The following is a 19,514-nucleotide window of genomic DNA, read 5'->3' as shown; positions in this document are numbered from 1 at the left end:
TGGATGATAGCTCAGGGGCAACACGCTCGCCTTGGAAGCAAGACAACGTGGAGCTCACAGGTTCAATCCCCGGTCCGCATTTAGAAACCTCTGGGTATTAAGCATGTTATAAATAACCAATTATAATTCTTCCACTTGGCTAGTTATCCCAGGTGCTATCCAATCAATTTCTTATTGCATATTGTGGGATCGGGAAACGACAAACACAAACCCAATATGCACTGTTGAGAATGTTTTTCTGAGAAAGCTTCCGAGGCGCGCCCAGTCAACTCTCGCCTTTTCATTGCATGAGGAAGTGGATCTGAGCCATGAGGCGATTACATGAAAGTAAAGCTGCTCCTCCTTTGGTGTTCCGTCGGGTCCAATCCTTCTGCTATGAGAATATTTGGTCTGATGCATTACAAAAGGATGCACAGCGCAACATATCTCGGTTTAGATTGATCAACAATGAATTCTGTAAGCTCGGTTTGACCAATTGGTTCAGTAACCCTTAACTGATGGATCACACATCGTACAGGATTGTGAAAGATGGATCTGCAGTGCTTAATTCTCCTAGGAGATATTCCATGGGTTCACACACATTTTTTTTTATTTAAAATAAAGTGAAATCTGAATCTAGGAGTCGGGCCATGGCTAGGAGTCTTGAGCCAGATGGCGTTGAAGCTGATACCTTGTAGGAACCTCCGACTCCTATGGCATCTGCCTGTGTGCCGCAGGACACTTGGGCATCAGAATCTGTAAACTTCAACCTCTGCCAACCGAACTGTAAATATCTAATCAGCACGTGCCTGAACCCACAAAGAGGTTGGTCATCAGGCGGACATAGGCATGCACTTTACACACCTTGTTTGGCAAGATTGTATGCAGTACCCTTTAGGTGCACTCCAACACCCCTGACCTCCTAGCAATAGGAACCCAACCTTTGGTATAAGCTTGTACTATACAGGTTGGTAGGGTGTTGAGCAGCCAGGCTTATCTCAAGAGGGGTCAATGTGAGCTGTAAGGGAGTAACACAGGGATCCAGTGACAAGTATTTAATTATACACTTGGACACAAGGTTTCTTGAATAAACAATTATTAATTTATCAATCCGTTATGGTAAGCCTTCTTCAGAAGGGAGCAATATAACAGTAACACTCCAATATACTTCACAAAATACACTCTTAATATCTCTAAATTAGGGAGTACCCTTTTGGGATGGCCCAAAGACACAACCTACACCCTCAGGTGACTTCAGTAGCTAGGGTGCTGGGGACATTAATATATCACTGTTGCATTTAGAATCATTTAGGCGTAAGCCAAAGGAAAAGGCCCACAAATATTCTTAAGCAGGAAAATAGGTTCATATCCCCTAATAAGAGTCATTCAGTAGAACAGACTAAGCCAAAGTCCATGGGCAAAAGTCTATATGAGTTGAAGCACTTCTTTGCAGGCAAGTAAGAAAAGTCTTTGCACAATGTTTTAGAAGTCTCTGAAGAGAAAGTATCAATGTAGGGCCACAAGCTGTTGGACTTGTGAGAAGTAGAAGATGCAAGCAACTCTATAGCAAGAGGTAAATTCTCTCAGACTTTTACAGTTCCTTTGTATTGAAGCAAAAGTGCAGCAGATGACTTCTGTTCCTGAGCAGCTCTGCAGATCTCACTGTTCCTCGGCCTCAGTCGTGGGGTCAAGAGGGAGGACTTCGGGGGACTCCTGCACTGCAATTGAACGGTCACCGCTCGCAACCAGCAATCTTCGAACAAGTGGCTGTTCGGTGTTGTAGCTCCTCGCGTCTACCACAAATATCAAAACTGCGATTCCTGGCTGTCGAGATGGGCTTTCCTTGCTTCTGGGGTCCTGCACTCTGTTGAGGGGGCTCAAGCTTGTTCAATCCAGCTTCCTGGAAGTCCTGAGGATCTTCCTGGAGCTCTTATCCAGCTTAAAAGCAACGCACACAATCTGGTGTTCCTCTCCCTGCCATTTCGGTTTCCAGCAGCAACTCTGTGGAAAGTCAACCAGCTCCGAGAGAATGTTCCGGTGGCTTACTTTGGAGTTGATTGGTCCCACCAACCCAAGGGGAGAAGTTATCCTTGCAGGGGCTTCTGTGTCGATATGAATTTGGAGTTTCAGCACAACAGCAGGGCTTCACTGGGCAAACCAACGGTCCACGAGTTGCAGCAGGCGTCCTCTTCAAGTTCTTCTTTGGTTCCTTCATACAGTGGTCGAATCTGCCTTCCAAGCCAAAAGCCTCGCCTTTTATTCAGTTCTCTCCCATTCATTCCAGCCTAGCTGTCAGTCACCCAGCAGGGTGGCTGTCCTTGCCGGACAGTCAGCCAGCCAATCACTACAGAGTGCATTTGGGTCTCTTAGGAGACTAAGCACAGGGGGTTTTGGTCACCTCCCTCACTTCCTACCCACTCCAGACCCCTTGGAGCCAGAGGCTGGCTTCCCTCGTGAATCCCGCCAAAGGCAAAGCATACAAAGGGACCAAACCTGGTTTGTCACACAGAGTAAATCTCAAGAAGGTCCTTTCCACAAAGAAATGGCAAAAAAAGGCCAGGGCCATTTTGACAAAAATGGCACCCTTTTGTGCTTTACTGCAGCTACGAACGCAGCCCGCAGTAAATACACACCACGGTAGTTAAAAGTAAACCGCTGCCATCAGCCATTCATCGAGGAAACGGTAACATAAAATTGTTACATGATAAGCTAGACAAAGGGGATAGTAAGTAGCCCCTCCAGCACCCTGTTGTAAGATAGTGTGTGCTGGGTCTAGAAAGTTACAAATGTAAGTAAAGGCAATTTCACTCTACTTCTATGAGAAGCAGTAGTTTATCCCAGAGAAGGTATTTAAAACTTTGGGAAACCTGGAAGACCTCCCCGTGTCACTGTGTTGAAGGTGCTGTGTGACAAAATTTAAAAGATGCCTATGGAGTTTGTCAGACTCCATAACCAAAAGAAACAGTGTTCAAAATCACATTAAAATACATGAGAGAGTGAGGGAAAAGGGTCTCACTCTCTCCAGGTTAAAAGAATCAAGTCTTTAAAATCCATCAAAGTTGCTGGGGGTCTCCAAAGTGGAGGGAATTAGCAAAATTCAGATAATTCTCCCTAACAAACCACACACAAGAATCCTCCGTCCAGCCACTTGGTATGCAAAACGTTCTTTTTAGCATATTCTTGTCAATTCGCACCAGGTTCTGGGTGGAGCAGCCAATCCGATTGATCTTTCGCAAGCTTATTTCAATGGTTGAGTTCCGATCAAGCCCTTTGCCGAGTGCGCACTCACGCTGCTGCCCTCCTGCCGCACCTTTAGTCTGAGTGACTGCTTTTGCATCTTCACCCCCTCCACTCCCATGCTGCCTTTGTCAGCACTTCTCCTTAGAAATAGAAGCAAGACTCTGGTTGATCTACCCTATCTCACAAGGCAGCCCTTGTTGCTTTGGTTTTCCTTTCTTCTGCTGGAAACCTTTTGCTTCTTGTGGTCTTTTGAGGCATGCAAAACCACCACCGGAACTCTAGGCGACTGCCACACACAGGGTGGTGATAGCAGCAATACAGAGGTCGGTGAACCATACCAGGTGGTAACACTGCTAAGCGCACTTTTCAGGCCTTTGCTACCTTTGGCAGTGGATAGTTCCCACCCATTCGCAGGGTTGTCCAACTCCAGACCTCAAGGGCGGAATCATGTCGGATTTTCAGGATACCCCTCATTAATATTCATGAGATAATTGGCATGCAATGATTCTAAACGTATGCATTTTTCTAATGAATATTAATGAGGGATATCCTGAAAACCCACCAGGATTGTGGGCTCGAGGCCTGGAGTTGGGCAACCCGTTGCCCTTTGTGTTACTGCTTTAGTAGCCTTAATGGTCTTGTAGCTTTATCTTTCATAGAAAGTAATGTTGGCTTTGCGTGTGCTGTAAATGAAAGGAAATTGGGCTTTTCTCCTAGCTCTGCCCCACCTCCCTCACATCCATGTTGTGTGAGTGAATGTGTGTTTGTGTAGAAATAGGTGTCTGTGCCACCCGCTGCACTAGGATGCTATCCTCCCGATACCACCTCCAGTAACGCTGCCACAGCGTGTTCCTAGTTTGCTCCCATGCTTGGACCCTTGCCTTAATAAGAATCCCAGAACAGCACCAGAATTATAGTGGCAAAAGGAACTATGAGCCCATGACAAGCTCTCTTTCTGTCCCCTTACCCTCTTCATTCTTGCTGTAATCCGAATGATAAACGAGTAGCATTTCAAAACCAGCATTAGCAGTCCACGATGAGGGTACTTGTGTTCTATCATAGGTACGGGGCACGTTCCATCAATGGTAACTATGAGAAGGTGTACCGGCCATAGTACACATGCAGGACACAGAACATATGAAAAAGGTGCACATATTCGATAATAGACAGATGACTTGGATTACCTGCCTCCCAGAATGCAAATGCGCTCAAGCAAGGATACAGTAGCCCAAGGATAAAGCTACACATACCATGGGATACATATTTATGAAGATTAGAAGCTACCAGGAAGGTGTCTGTATCCAGACCGAGATTCGAAGAAGGACCTCTTTTTTTAAGTAATGTTGCCATTGGAGAGCAAAGAAACAACTGGCTTTGGCTGTGCATTATATAAAGTCTCACTATTATAGAGGAAGCAACGCTATAGCTAGAGAAACAAAGAGTAAGGCTTTTTTGAAGATCATATCATGAGAAAGAAATCACTCTGAAGGGCAATCATTTTGAAAGTTTTAGGGACTGGCAATTTGAACCTGTCCGGAAATACACGATTAAATGAGATGCCCAGGATCACACATTGGTTTAAGTGGTGATGAGATTTGTGCCCACTTTAGAATTTCTGCACTTAACCACTTTCTTTTCTAGCACTTATTGTGAACTAAAATATTCCCATGTTGTAGAACTGACTTGGAAAGTTAAAAATAAATCACATAGCTCAACATGACAATTTTTAAAAGAAATGTTCTAAAAGCTCATTCTGCTAAATGGGAATGATTCTAGCTTCATTGCCTCAACCATCAAGGTAAGCATACAAGTACCAGTATACTAATTGATGTGAGCTTAACAGACTTCATATGGCTTTCTCTTTTGTATTTTAAAGCTGCAATATGCCCAAAACACAGGCGTGTGACATTATTTATAAACGTGCAGAAAAACCTCGAAGTCGAATGAGCAGACTTTAAAGTATGCTTGCCAGAGCCCTGGGATATCTAGTCCATATTCCTCGATCTATAACCCCTTCTACTCAAATGGTCTACATACAAAGAAAAATCTGATAATGGGCTAAATAATGCTTCCAGCATGTGAGAAGTCAAACCTTTTCACTGAAGATAGCACAGTTATATCTGATGATTATCCAGGATCACTGTATTGTCTGCTGGCAAAGCTAGGATACCTGCATGAACGCTTTGGTTGTACAGTCTTGAATTTGGATGCTTATCACCTCTTGGACTAACACTTTAGGCTCATAATGAGGGGTATCTGCCTAGGGTTTACAGGTCCCCATCTGGAAAAAACAATCTCTAGACCATCACCATACTGAAGCTATGTTCGTTTTTTTAATTTTTATTTTATAGTAAACGCTATCTGGTGCAGGTACGTTGCTGATATCACCTGCTGTGCTACACAGTACACGTACATGTATTTTTATCAACTTTAGACATAGGACAGGCAGAATCCACCTTGCGGGAATTTAGTATTGCAATCTTGCATATGAACACAGATCTCTGCAATGAGTGCTCGACACACTGAGCTATCTTCTGAACCATCAAAGCACTCAAATGTATCAATATGCATTTCAACTTCCGATACTGTAAATGATCAATATCATCGCCCCCAGAAAGGTGAGAATGCTACAGGAGTTGTTGTAGTAAGCTGTAGGTAAGGCATGGTATCACAAGTGACAATGAGACAATGGGTACAATTTGTAAAACCTTTGTTGAAGTTGTCGGGGCTGGATAAACTCCTGCTTTGCTTTATAAATAAGATGGGAGTACTCTTGTCCATATAAATAATAAATAACCTAGTGGAGTCTCTCAAATCAAATTTGCCTATGCTAAACCTAATCCCTACTCTATTTCTTATACAAAAAGTGCAAAAAAATGTATTCAAAGGAAAAATCAGTGTTCAAAAGAATGAAGGTAGATGAACCAGCTCTCCTCCCCACATTAGGCCTCACAGAGTAAGGTGATCCTTGTAGGCAGAATAAGAGACTCTGGCTCGGTTTCCAACACAATGCACAGTTCAAACCAGTGGATCGAGGCCCGCCTGGCCTTCCATGTTAAAGTCTCTCTCTGACTTCCAAATAATATTTCAACCAATACATTCACAAAAGATCCCCCTCTGCCGGTCTCAGACCTTTCACCACAAAGTTCTCACGGCCACCCTCTGTCGGGATCAGACCTCTCACGATAAAGTTCAACACAAAGTTGCATGGGGATCCCTTCCCCAAGCTTATTATACTTCGGGTCTCCCTCAATCTGATTCGTACCACTTAAGTCTTTCGAATGTGCATGGTTTTCTTTACAGACCACTCCAGGACCACCTTGACTCAAAGTTCACGGTTTTACTTTCACTCTTCCCTTCTCTAGAAATTAGTCTTCTTTATTTCACTTTTGCTGTTCATTCGCTTTTTTCTCGCTTTAAACAAAATACCTTTCACAGACACTTGAGTGGGCTACTTCCTTTCACCAGACCACTCTGTTACTTTGTATCGCTGATTTCACAGCTGTCCTTTACATCAATGTTCACTCAATGTTCTGCCTTTCTCCGCATCTCATCCACACCATGCAGCCTTCACTTGCGATATAATGTTTCTAGTTCAAACTTTAACACACACTGGTGTCTCAGGTCGCTTGCCAACTCACCGGCTGTGTCTTTTCCTGGGTTTTGCAATTTCTAATTCACGAGTCAGGGTTAGTACCACAGGCTTTGCCTCGCCTCCCCAACTCTGCCGTTCACCCAGGAGGGTCACTTGCAACCATGAAACACAATGCAGTCTTCACTTGTCGGATCTGGTTTTCTCCATGTGTATCTCGCAGCCTGTCAGAGGCAACAACCTCCTGTATGGAACTTTTTGGGTTTCTACCCACAGTTCTCGTCCCTTGATCCGTCGTTCTGCTCCAGTAGGTTTGCCTTTGCCCCGTAATTTCTGCTCGTACTCGTGTTCTGCCTTGCTCAGTGTGTTTCTTTAGGCGTTGTCTTGTATCCGTGTGGGGAGAGCTAATTCGTATCTGGCACATGCACTTGAAGTCAGGTGCCTGACTTCGCCTGACCCGATTAACGGGACATGTCCAGTACAATGTATGAGAGTTGGTCTTGTTACTCTATCGGCCTCTTATTCGGACCAGTGTTTGTGTAAGAAGGGGTGGGGGGGAGGTGGGATCTGAGTATCCTAAAAAATAGGATGGGGTAGATTAACAAAAAAGAGGGGAATACTGAATTTCACCATTGGCTGACTCACCCCCACTCCCTGAAGAAACCTCACCCATGTGATCCTCCCGCACTGTTCTACCCCCAGGGTCTGGATCCAAAGGCGATGGCCATGCCCTGGCCACCTGAGAGAGATCCCCGGGGACTAGCAGGTGAGACACCCTCTGGTTTCTCACATAACGCACAAACTAGGTTTACCACAGTGAACACAGAAAGCATGTTGTCTGTTTCAATCATGCCCAGTAGTTTGTCTCCTGTTTCTGGCAAACGCCAGGGGTTTTGGCTTACAATCTAATCTCTTTAGTTCAGGCATACTGTTGCACCTCCACTGGTCAATTATAGATAGTTTACTGCCCCTTATAGAGCCATAATTATGTTGGACAGGATAATGTGATCTTGAGCGCATATCTCTTTTTTTCCCCCCATCTGCTTTCTCACCTCACACAATCCTCCGAAAAGAAATAAATGGGGTGTCCTAGTGACGCGCTATAGCCAATAAATAAGGAAGGCAAGGAGAGGAAATAGTGCCAAATTCCTGACGTTTGAACTAGATCTGGATCCTAATCTGAGCTTTCACTACTAAGTGGTTTGACCTTGGGCAAATCGCTTTGTCTGCATTTGCTTCCGTTTCTTTTTTTAATGTTTATTTTTAACCTGTGCGGTAGAGCATATCTGACCCTCTAGGTCACAGAATTACACCAACATTAGTCCAATATCACAAAGCGGTGAAAGAGACATTTCGGAATACCACATACATGCCCCAAATATATAGTCTTGCCTCAAAACAAACTAGTAGTCTTAATCCACTGTACAAACTGAAACAAAACATAAAAAGCCCATAACAATGAAAGGCACTCTCAATGACCCCGCGGAGGGAGAGTGGAGCAGAAACTGAGGGGGAGAAGCAGAGAACACCAATAGATCTCCAATTGATTGTCCAGCAGTGCGTGCATTCTTACAGTAGTTCTCAGATTTAAACAGTCTCTCCATGTTAGCTGCTTGTGTTCCTTGTCCTGGAGGACCGTTTCTATCCATACTTTCAGGTTCGGTTCTTCTCGATCCTTGCATTTTCGTTATATCTTCCTCTTTGCACCCGTGATGGCCATAGCGCCTCGTTATGTGTCAGTTGTTTGTACATGAAGGCGGATTCTAACCAGACTCTTCGGCGGTGAAGTACAAACTCTCGTTTTAGTATAGACACTATTTTGTTCCTAATCTTTTTGCAGACAATGGATATATTGGCATGCCCAAAACATGTGCCTGAGATCACCAGGGTAGATCCACCTGTCCAATATGCATCTGAGTGTCCCAATGTGATTTATTGCTTCTTCTGTGAGGTCTACAAGAGTCGGAGCAGTGATCTCTACTGCATCCAGCGCAGTTTCTTCACCCTCTCCTTATCTTGCCTATTCGCACAAGAGTTATCATTAGAAAATCTGCGGGATATATGGACTAGTATAGCCCACACATTTTTTCAGCGCTGCATTCCAAGTTTTCTGGCATTCCCACCCAATACCTGCACTTTGCTGCCAAAAACGCATCCTTCTGGAATCTGAGTTAGCTCTGTCAAGCAGTAGCATCAAACTGTGTGCTGTAAGTTGCCTGCAAGTGTTATTTTGAAGTAGTCTTCTGAGAGTTGCTGGAATCATTGCAACTGCCATGCTTGCTTTATACCAGTATGTGTGTCCATGCATATGTTCCCTGCATTTAAGTCCTGTTGCAAACAAACAATGGTAAAGCCAATAGTTTTTGGTTATGTATAGGTATTAAATAGGCATTTGCCAGGCAATGCTATCTCATGCCCAGGTACTCGTACGATTCCATTTCCATCTAATGTCCAGGTAGCACCATTATGGCAGTGCCTAGCCCGCCCTCAGACTACAGAAACGCATAAACTGTTGGCTTTGCAAATGTTTGTCTCGGCTGTCACTGTCTAGGTGCAGAGGTGGGCACAAGCTAAAATGAGCTACCTAGGTTAGCTGTCATTTGTTCATTTGATGAAACTCACGTGAAATATGATTTTTTTTTCCCTTCCATCCTTACTCCAGCATGTTCTCTTTGGAATTGGAACCGTTTAATTCCATAGTTGACCAGTAAGACTTTTTCCATAAATCTGGTTGGGTCCTGTTCTGCACACCAAGCTGTAGAATTATGCTTGCAAGGGTTCGCATGTATATGCCGGTTTGGTTCTTATGGAGTCCATGTTTGCTGACAACATAGTAAATGGATTAGTTTATAGAGAGGGGGATTTTAATAGACATCAAACAATATTTGTGTAACACATATAGGTCCCACAGTCATGCTGGCCTATGGGAAAAGTACTTGATTCTCTACAAGGAACTGATGACATCATTTTGAGAAATATCAAGTAGTGAAAATAGTAATCGAGGTAAAATGTGGCCATTTTTTTATTTGCCACATGTAATTCATGAATCTCAGGACTCTCATTCTACGTTACCATACTCCGCCTTAGGAATGGAAATCCCAGTTGAACTTAACAGACACAATTCAAGACTTTGCACAAGATATTGCATTTATTTTTGAGTAGGCCCTGACGAAGCTTCTTCTAGGGGAGAAACACATGTTGGCCAAAGTTCTTTTGCATTTGCCAGGACAATATGGGGGCTCTTGAATTCTAAGGTGAAGAATTAAAATATATTGCTTGCACATTTTAATGGTCAATATAATGATTATGAACAATTAAGCATAAAATGGAAACCTATTACGCTCGCCTGGCTCCCACAGAGGCGTCGATCTGAACTGGACAGCTGCAGTCTCCACCAATGTGATGTGTAGGGCCGAGATGACGGACTGGTCTGGCCCACCTAGCTTAGTTTGCTTGGCCCGTAGGAATATTCTTCTGATGGTTTGAAAAGATGAGCTCTCCATCCTGCATTGAGCGCAGGGGCGCGTTGATAACCAGTTGCTTCACTGGCTCGAAGGAATTGGTGAGTTCCAGAACAATATTGACTCCGAAAAGTATGTAGTTCGTAAGAGTTCACATGTCTGACTTTCACTCTTGTCCGATTCCTTGCAGTTTGCAGCTTGACCCCAGCGAACAGTTCCTCGTGGTAGCTGACAAAGTTCAGGTAAGGATTTGGCTTATCCTACACAGTTCAATAAAATAAGGCCAGCATGTAACCTGTGGCTTGCTCCCTTATTCAGCTGTGCAGAGAAAATATGAAGTTCGGGGAATAATGCCTCCGGCGGTAAAATTAGGTAAGTCTATTGTGGTGAGAAGAGTTCCCCTTGTTTGTCCCTTTGTCTCACCTTGTTGTCCTTTTGTTCCCCTTAGGGGCCGGGGTACGGCGAGGATGCAATGGAGACTGTGCCGACCCGTGAAGAGGAATAGTACCCCCGGCGGTAATCAGGTAAGTCTATGGGGGTAGTTACTATTGCCTCTGTTTATTCCCTTGGCTCACCTTTGCTGTTCTTGTGTTCCCCTTAGGTGACAGAGTGCGGCGGGAACGTGCAGAAGGATGCAGTGGATCGTGAGGATGCTGCGATGGCAGGTGAGTTCAGCGCGGCGCTGGAGCAGGCGAGGCGGCACGCATAAAATGCTTCTTTCTTCCAGCTCGAAGGCGCGGTGGATCCGTAATTCAGGTAAGGATCGAAGGTTTTGCTCTTATTCTAACCTCTTCTCCTTCTGTTCCTCCCTTTTTCTAGGAGCTGCAGACTCGAGGCGGGTGTGGCAGATGACTGGATGCAGGCTTGCAGACACGGTGAGCGTTATGCTGCTGGATGCAGAATAACGCGAAGCGTGTGTTGCTCTTTGGGCGTGGTTTAAATAGCCTCCAAAGTAGTCCCAGGTAAGTATTCCTCCCCAGCCCCGCCCGAGTAAAAAATAGTCCCTAGGTAAAATAGTCCCTTCCAAGCCTCATTTGGCTTGGAGCTCTGCAGCATGGTCTGCATCAGGTAAGCTTGCAGCATGGTCTGCATCAGGTAAGTTCTTCTCTGAGCCTGGCTCCTATGGCACCAGGACTGACTCTCCATATGAGCCTGGCGCCATAGGCGCCAGGACCGCACCCAAACAGCCCCTAGCAGGGGTTTTTGGGCTTGCTCAAAATAACTTGATGCCTGCTTCCGGGGTTGCTGGACCTGTTCTGGTTCCCCGGGGGTAGGCATCATGACAACCTCACCAGAATGTAAGATTGTTAGTTAACTCAACTAGTCAGTCTACAGGTGTGATTTAAATTGTAATTATAAGAGGTACTGCCACGAAATTTTATGAGAAACCTTATGACTTATGAATTTTCATAGCATATTTCCCAAGAGCACAGAAGTAAAGGCCTAGCACGTAGCCTAGTCATTTGTATTAAAAAGCTTTAAATGTTAATATAGGTTTTATCTCCGCTCAAAACTCAGCTATTCTCCTAACCCGCAACATCACCTGCACACAGTACCTACGTGTCAAACCCTGATCTGTCACCACCACACTATCATTAATATGTATGGTAATGCCTCTTAAGTATGTAATTGTATGACAAAGTATGCTCTTAACTTGTACCTGCAACAGCGCCTCAATGCCTCCGGGTTGTATGTGCGCTACACAAATGAAATAAATGAATAAATCTCGTCCATGTTTGACATGGGATGCTCAGTGGTTACTAGGAATTTAGACAATGGGTAGCAGTTTGGGCATTGTCTAGTCAGGACTGGTGAATATGCTTTGTGTGTAAATGTTACTGGGTTTTCTGATAATTATTCAGTTGCATTAATTACTATATTCGCTTCTGCAACTGCAGGAGAATGTCCACTGGTGATTAATGAGGCATTACAGTCCTGGGTGGAGGCCTGTAGATGTACTATTGGCCTTTACTCAAATTATGGGTCCAAGGCAAAGCAGAGGCTGCATCATGAGAGTAAGGGACAGAACAGTAGGGGGCGCAATGTTGAGGGTTTGAGGGGAGAGCAGTAGGGTAGGACGGTGAATACATAAACAGTGACGCCCTGATAGATCTTCGGGTAATTGCCCTGCACTAGGGGTCTGGGTGGAGAGCCCACAGGGCGAGTGTTGCCTGGAAAGAGCATCTTTCCTCTTGGGGAGCTGTTCCCCCGAATAATGTGTGCCGGTGTCTGTGTGATCCAGAGTGTGATGGCTAATGAGGGAGATCAGAGCATAAGCGTCGGCGCTGAAAATCAAAGTAGCGCATGCGCGTAGCTTTCGCCTACCGTTTGGTTTTTATTTATTTATTTTAAGACGTGCGCAAAAAAGAGTCCACGAAAGGTAGCGCTTGCTCTTGGCATACTTTTATTGATCATCATTTCTGCATCCTACTGTTGAGCATGAGGAAAGTCTCCCAGGCATATCCGGTCTGAGAACCGGAAGTTCTGCCGCTATCGACGGAAATAACACACAGAAAATGGAGGAGGCAGCATGTTAACCGCTGCAGGGTCCTATCCCAACTTGTTCCCCTCCCCGGGGAAAGGGGAGGGTGCAGGGGGCGGAACGGTGCCAAAACACACCAAAGCCCGCGAAGGGCAAGACAAAGGAAAGGGGCGGGACGAGCCCCTTTATAACCAGCAGGGTCCTACATCAGAGTCATCCAGCTCCTGCAGTAGGACCCTGCAGACACGCTGTGGGGGGAACTCCTAGAGAACAGAAAGGTTGCCCTGTAGTCGGACAACTTGGCAGTGGTCCAGATTATCAATACGGGGTCAACTTGAGGGTGCTAAGGCTACTCAGGGAACTCACCAAATGTCTGCTAGCATTAAACATTGAGGTCAGGGCACGGCACATCCCCGGTATTAAAAATATGGCCGCTAATTCTATGTCTCGTTTGCAGTGGGAGAAGTTCCGAGAAAGCTGCCTCGAAGCAATGAAGGAAATGGCTCTGTTCAAGGATCAATGGTGGGGGATGATTTGGGTGACCTGAGCTCCTTGGTAGAGACAGCGCTGGCACCAGGTACAGCAAAGAGGTACAGGGCATGTTGAGAGCGTTTTGCGGAATTCCAAAAGAGGTGCTGCCAGAGGGTGAGGAGGAGAACGCAATGCAGGCCTTTGTTGGTTGGTGCTGGAAGACGGGGAAAACCCGAGCATGGGTGACGTACCACCTGGCGGCCATAGCACATTATGCTAAACTTAAGGGGGAAAAGGACCCCACCAAGGAATATTACATCGCACTGGCCATGAGAGGCTGGGCTAAGGAAACGGTAACAAAACCCGACGAGAGACGGCCCATTGATGATATAAAACTGCACGGGTTGATTAAATGTCTGGACACAGTGTGTAACTGCGAAGCAGAGAGGGTATTATTCACGGCGGCCTTTACGGTAGCATTCTTTGGGGCGCTCAGGGTCAGCGAGCTGGTACCTGAGAATAAAGAGGGTAAGGGGAACGGGTTTTTACAGTTGGACGTGCAAGTATGCAGCTCCCAGGTTGTCATTTATGTTCGGTGGTCGAAGACCGATCAGAAGGGGAAGGGCGTGGTTCTAACGCTGCAGGCCATCCAAAAAAGCAGAGTATGCCCAGTGACAGCGGTGGCCAACTTTCTCCAGCAGCGGCAACCATCAGAGGCTGGGGCACCATGGCTCTTGCACAGGGACGGTTCCACAGTAAGCCGCTTCCAGTTCAAAAAGGTTATGGAACGGGCCCTGACAAAGATGGGGTTAACAGAGGGCAGGTTTGAGACCCATTCATTCCGGATAGGGGCCGCCACCTCCGCAGCAGGGGATTTGGGGGCAGAGGACATCATGAAGTTGGGGAGATGGTCTTCAGGGTGTTTCAAAAGATATATCAGACCAGAAAAATTGTGATTTAAACATGCCGTTCCCTCTGCTTCTCATTTACCAGCATTACAAAGAAAGAGGAAGCGCACCGTGTGGGTAGTGGGGCACTTGTTTGTCTCAAGGGCCAAGACAAGCTCGACCCGACAGCCGGAAGAGCTGACAGCCGGCTAGTTCCAAATTGAGTGGCACGGGGTGCCAGGGATGAAATGGGCACAGCTACAGGGGCTGCTGAGGAAATTGCTGGGTAAGCAGCAGAAGCCTGAGGTGCTGGTAATCCACTTGGGTGGGAACGACTTGACAAACCTGGGGAGGGGGGGTTTTGTTGAAGGACATAACTCTCTTTGCAGGAGATCTCAGCACAGCTGGGCGACACGGAGATAGTGTGGTCAGTAGTAATTCCCAGGGTGGAATGGAGAGGGGCAGAGAACCACTCAGCGGTCTAAAAGTCAAGGAAAAAGCTGAATGGGGCCGTGGCGAAATTCTGCAGGGGCAGAGGCTTCCATCACATCAGACATGGCCTGATCAATGGGAAAACCCCCAAATACTTTCTGAAGGATGGGGTGCACCTATCTGCGATGGGAATGGAACTCTTTTTCTGGAACATATGTACCAAATTGCTGGAGCTGTAAAAAGGAGACAAGAGGAAGGGGATCCACGGTGGGCAGTAACCCACATAGTGGCGTGGCGGTGTTTGGGCGACCAAGCACAAATGATAGACTCCGGATGAGCCAGAAGGAAACCGGAATGGGTCTTCGCTCTTCCGGACCAGCGCCTCTTGGGGGCCTAACGGCGGGGGCGTCTGGTGGTAACAACTAAGGCTCAGCTTCCCCCAAAAAAGAAACCGCACTCTCCCCACCCACGGACACCTGCATGGGCAGGATAGGCTCAGGCACAAAGGGTTGGGGTAGTTGGGGGGCTTACTATGGTAACTATACAAAGGTACAGGGGGAAGCAGGTGAGGTCCGACACAGAGCAAGCGCCACACTTACAGACTGGAGTTCACAAAATGTGTACAATAATTCTGTTATGGAAATAAAACTGCGGCCAAGTTTGCCATTTGAAAATACTGTCTCATGCCAATTTATTACTTGTGAAGTAACAAGGCATAGCGAAGGAACGAGTGAAAGAGGACTAATTGGCAAAGAGGGCAAATGGACAAATGCAGAGGTTATTGAACTGCAGGACCATGCTGTCACGCATTTCCCATCTGCTTGGTGTAGCCTTTTCACCTTTCTTGGTGGTGATTTAGTGGTGCTTGAGTTACCTGAAGTTGCCTTTAAAGCTTAACTGGGGTGTCATCAGCCGCTGCATTTCACTTCCTGCCACAACAGCCTCATAAACTCATGGCACTGAGGAAGTTCCCCACCCCACTTTACAAGCCACACTCATGCAACAGGCAGTCCTTTTCTGTGGAACTTCCAGAGGAAATGACACGCATCTAAACATAAAATGACCCCTTTCTCCGTAATCATCCATTCGCTCATTGCATTATCCATTCCATTCAGGTGACAGTAGTCCAGTCCTGATTTTGGCTTTGCATTCCGGGACTGTAGTCTGGGATTTGTAATGGGGAAATGCGGCTCTACAAGTACCAGAATGCAAAGATAAAACTAGGACTGGACTAACATCTCCTGAATGGAATGGGGATTGGCCATATGTTTGCTATTGGCATAGGAGAACATAGCGAAGTTCTCAGTCTCTGTAACGTTAATAAGAGACAATTCTATTGAGCTCCTTGCTGGGCTCTGGCTAGTCTTGTCAATTTCTGTCCTCGTGGATACCAGTTATCCACGCTCACTGGGCAAAATAAACATCGAAGTGGAATATGACTTTGAGCCATTAAACAAACCTGGTTGGTCACTGGAAGGCTATGACCTGAGGGACATAGGCAACCAAATTGACTATGCTCATCGAACAGTCGAAGAGATATCCAGTCACTCTTGTGGGGAATAATCCTCCAAGTTACATTAATGCGATCAAAGAAAAAATGTATTTAGAATTTCTCTAAATTAAATGATACTTGAAAATGCAGGGGTACACCTATGTCAAGTTATACACACGATTATAATAAATGCTTTTAAATAATTACAATCATGTGCTAAACCCATATAAAGTGGGAATTTGAAAGCACATTGGTCAAAAAGATCCAATCAATTATTTAACAGACAACGTTACAATATAATTTGCATTAACAGTTCAACTTCCAATGAGATGGTTCTTTGAATTGCTCCTGTTACCACTATGAGTTTCGGGACCAATTGTCCCTTCATGGAAATATTGTCTTATTAAAGTCTTATGTTCTTAAAGAAATCTCATAAACAGAAAGGGAGCAATCCATTTAGATTACTGTATGAGATGTGATGTGTGCTTCACAGGTTAGTTCGAAGGCATGCACCTAGCCCCAAATTGTATAGAATTCGGGTAGTGTGAAGGCCACTGCCTTAAGTCCTTTTTACACCGGAGAGCATTGAGCAAGCCTAGTCCCCATGCCTCATTGTCCCATAACCCTTCTAATTCTCTTAAAGGTTCTAACTGTAAATTAAGATCTCCCAATAGACAACCCAGATCTCCCACCATGTGAGATTTCCGAGTTGCTAACGCATTCCTGTAACCTTAGAATAGTACCAGAAGCGCTTTGTGCGTCCCATCGATTTTTACATGCATTAAATAAAAGCCAAGGATAGCGACCAGGAATTTTAATAACCATCTGTTGCAAGTCAACAGATTCCTGGTCTACATTCTCAATCTCCCAATTGAGACCAGACTCGACCCAATTCAAAACACCCCCAGAAGGTGTCCCCGTCGATGGCTACTTGGCATTGATATTAAAAGACAAATGCCCCTAGATATCTAGATCCTCCATGGCCCATGTTTCCTGGAGGCAGATGACATTAAAGCCCTCAAGGAACTGGTGCCTGTTTACCCCAGCTATATTCCAGGTAAAACCCTACACATAGACTCCAAAGTATGTTCCGACTTCACAAGACTTGGTGGTGGTCAGTCGATGGCCTCCAGATTTCCATTCCCTGTCAGTGGGGGTGGGGGGGGTCAAATGTCTGCGAAATTGCAGTGGCTCAGACCTTCAGGAGATATTCTGCTCACATAGTGGTTCCCAACATAGGCCCTGGCTTAGGACAGGGGGAAGCAAACTGTGTGATGGCAAAGTGGCTCTCATTTGGATCCCTGAGTTGGGTCCGATCTTACTTCAGTTGTTAGCAACCCATGGACCAGCCATCCATCCCTTAAAAATATATGGATAGAATTGTCAAGACCCCATGGCAGACGCTGGCGTTTACAATGCACTTCCTATGTCGGATACAGTGTATAGCTTTGTTAGAGACTCCTAGTCTTCAAAACGCCCAACTGGCAAACCTGGGACCTTATGCATAATCACAAAGTGGTTGGTGGGGCCCTTTCCAATGGGTCCCTTAAGGAAATGGAGTCTGCCTACCCCCAAACCCAAAGGGGATTTATAAAGGAACAAAGGAACATGTTATAAGGGGGACTCCCAGATTCATTATGCGGGTGAGCAACGCAAGGATTGGCCTGCCATCTCAGAGGGCTAGACTCGACGTGTCTTTTAATAGTATCATTGATTGGTTTGGACCAGTCCTTAATCCCCCAACTTTGCCATACCCATTGCCTTCTGGGCCCCCCACAGCTACCAAGTCAGTTCAAGGATCCAAAACGACACAGAGCAGCACAGGTTCGATCCCGGGGTCCGTGCTTAGAAACCCCTGGGTATTGAGCGCGTTATAAATGACCTATCACATCATAACTCCCTAAAAAGTTGAAACATATTGTAAACTATCGCTTTAGAGCTCTCTCTCAGAGAGACTTCAGCAATTGATTTCCTCTTAGACATTGCCTCAAAGAGACCTAGGTTCCTAAGAGGAACTCAAGAACTCTGGATCTCAACTAACTAAAATGAATGAAAAAGGAAGGATAGCTCAAGGGCAACACGTTTGTCTTGGAAGCAAGACAACGTGGCGTCGAACACAGGTTCGAATCCCGCGCTTAGAAACCACTCACTGGTATTAAGCGCATTATAAATGAACAATAAAATAAATATAAAAATAAGAAACAGGTATTCATAGAAGAGCCCTGCAAACACAGCACAGGACGAGAACTAAGCATGTCCAGGTAACTCAAAAAGCACCTGGGATCCGACTTCCTAAAGCCCCTATTGATGGGCTTCTGCGCGTGGGAGTTATCCATGTGGCGGAAATGTGTGCAGCATTGCAAAGTAACCAACCGCCACGCACAGAAGACCTGAAAGCACAAAAACACAGCAGAACTGAATTGACAGCTTGTCTTACAACTACCTTGGGCGTTGGGTGTCTTCCCTTTCGAATTACTACCAAATAATTTCCTAGAAAGTGCAATATAGTGCAAATATGCGAATGTGAGTATGTAGCAGGTCTATAAAACAAATAAAGAGTATAGAGGAACAAAGCCGATATTTACATAACCAACCAGCCCTATGCAAAAAAGCAGTGGGACCAATAGAGAACCAGCCATTGGTGTTAAAATGTCCTATACAAAATTGGATAGCAGCAAGCACGTGACATACCACGTGCTATGATGCAAGCAGAGCTACTGGTGCAGATAATGCAGTTAGTGCAAATAATTCAAATACTGCAAAATACAAGTTAAAAATGTGCCAGTAATGTAATGATTCCAACTTTTTCTGTGTTTTTATTAAACATGCTGGCAGTCGGTACAGTCTCCTTTTTCCTGTGCAACGTGGATAATTAATGTCATTAATGGGAACATTCTAGAGTTCTTGGGAGTCGTGGAACACCCATGGGCCAGTGACTGACACACAGAGTAGTGTTTTGTGGCATGACCATATAAAGTTTCCTCCTGCATACACAAACACAGCTTTTGGGTATGTATTAACGCATTCATGCCCCATTCCATTCGAGAGATGCTCGCCCAGTCCTGGTTTTAATTTTACATTCTGAGAGTTGTAGTCCTGGATTTTCCCTTTATAATCCCAGGACTTTAAGTACCAGAATGCACATTATAAATCCCGACTGAACTAGTATCTCCCTTACGGAATGGGCCATGTGGGCATGATTAATTAAAGTGGTGTGGGTTTTGGACCACAAAAAGATAATTTTACCTCACATAAGACGTGGGAAACGTAGTGAAATCAAATTAGTCTACGGCTTGCACAATGTTTTGCTGCTTCTCTAAATGGTTAACTATTACTATTACACATAACATTATCCATTCGGGAGTTGCTAGTCCATTCCTGGTTCTAACTTTGTATTTTGGGGCTTGTAGTTCTGGTTTTCCCCATTAGAAACTAAGGACCACACTTCCCAGAATGCAAAATTAAAACCAGCACTGGA

At 45.3% G+C, this 19,514-nt stretch overlaps 1 protein-coding gene across 1 annotated transcript in view; it reads left to right on the top strand.

Annotated features, from left to right (window-relative positions):
• Positions 1 to 19,514, top strand: part of RIN3 (Ras and Rab interactor 3) — a 693,813-nt gene that overhangs the window by 579,826 nt on the left and 94,473 nt on the right. The gene's annotated exons all lie outside the window — the stretch shown is intronic.

This window comes from Ambystoma mexicanum, chromosome 14 (genome assembly GCF_040938575.1).
Source record: "Ambystoma mexicanum isolate Mex_15411 chromosome 14, UKY_AmexF1_1, whole genome shotgun sequence".
NCBI lineage: Eukaryota > Metazoa > Chordata > Amphibia > Caudata > Ambystomatidae > Ambystoma > Ambystoma mexicanum.
The sequence above is the reverse complement of the archived record's forward strand: the minus strand, read 5'-3'. Positions and strand labels throughout refer to the sequence as shown.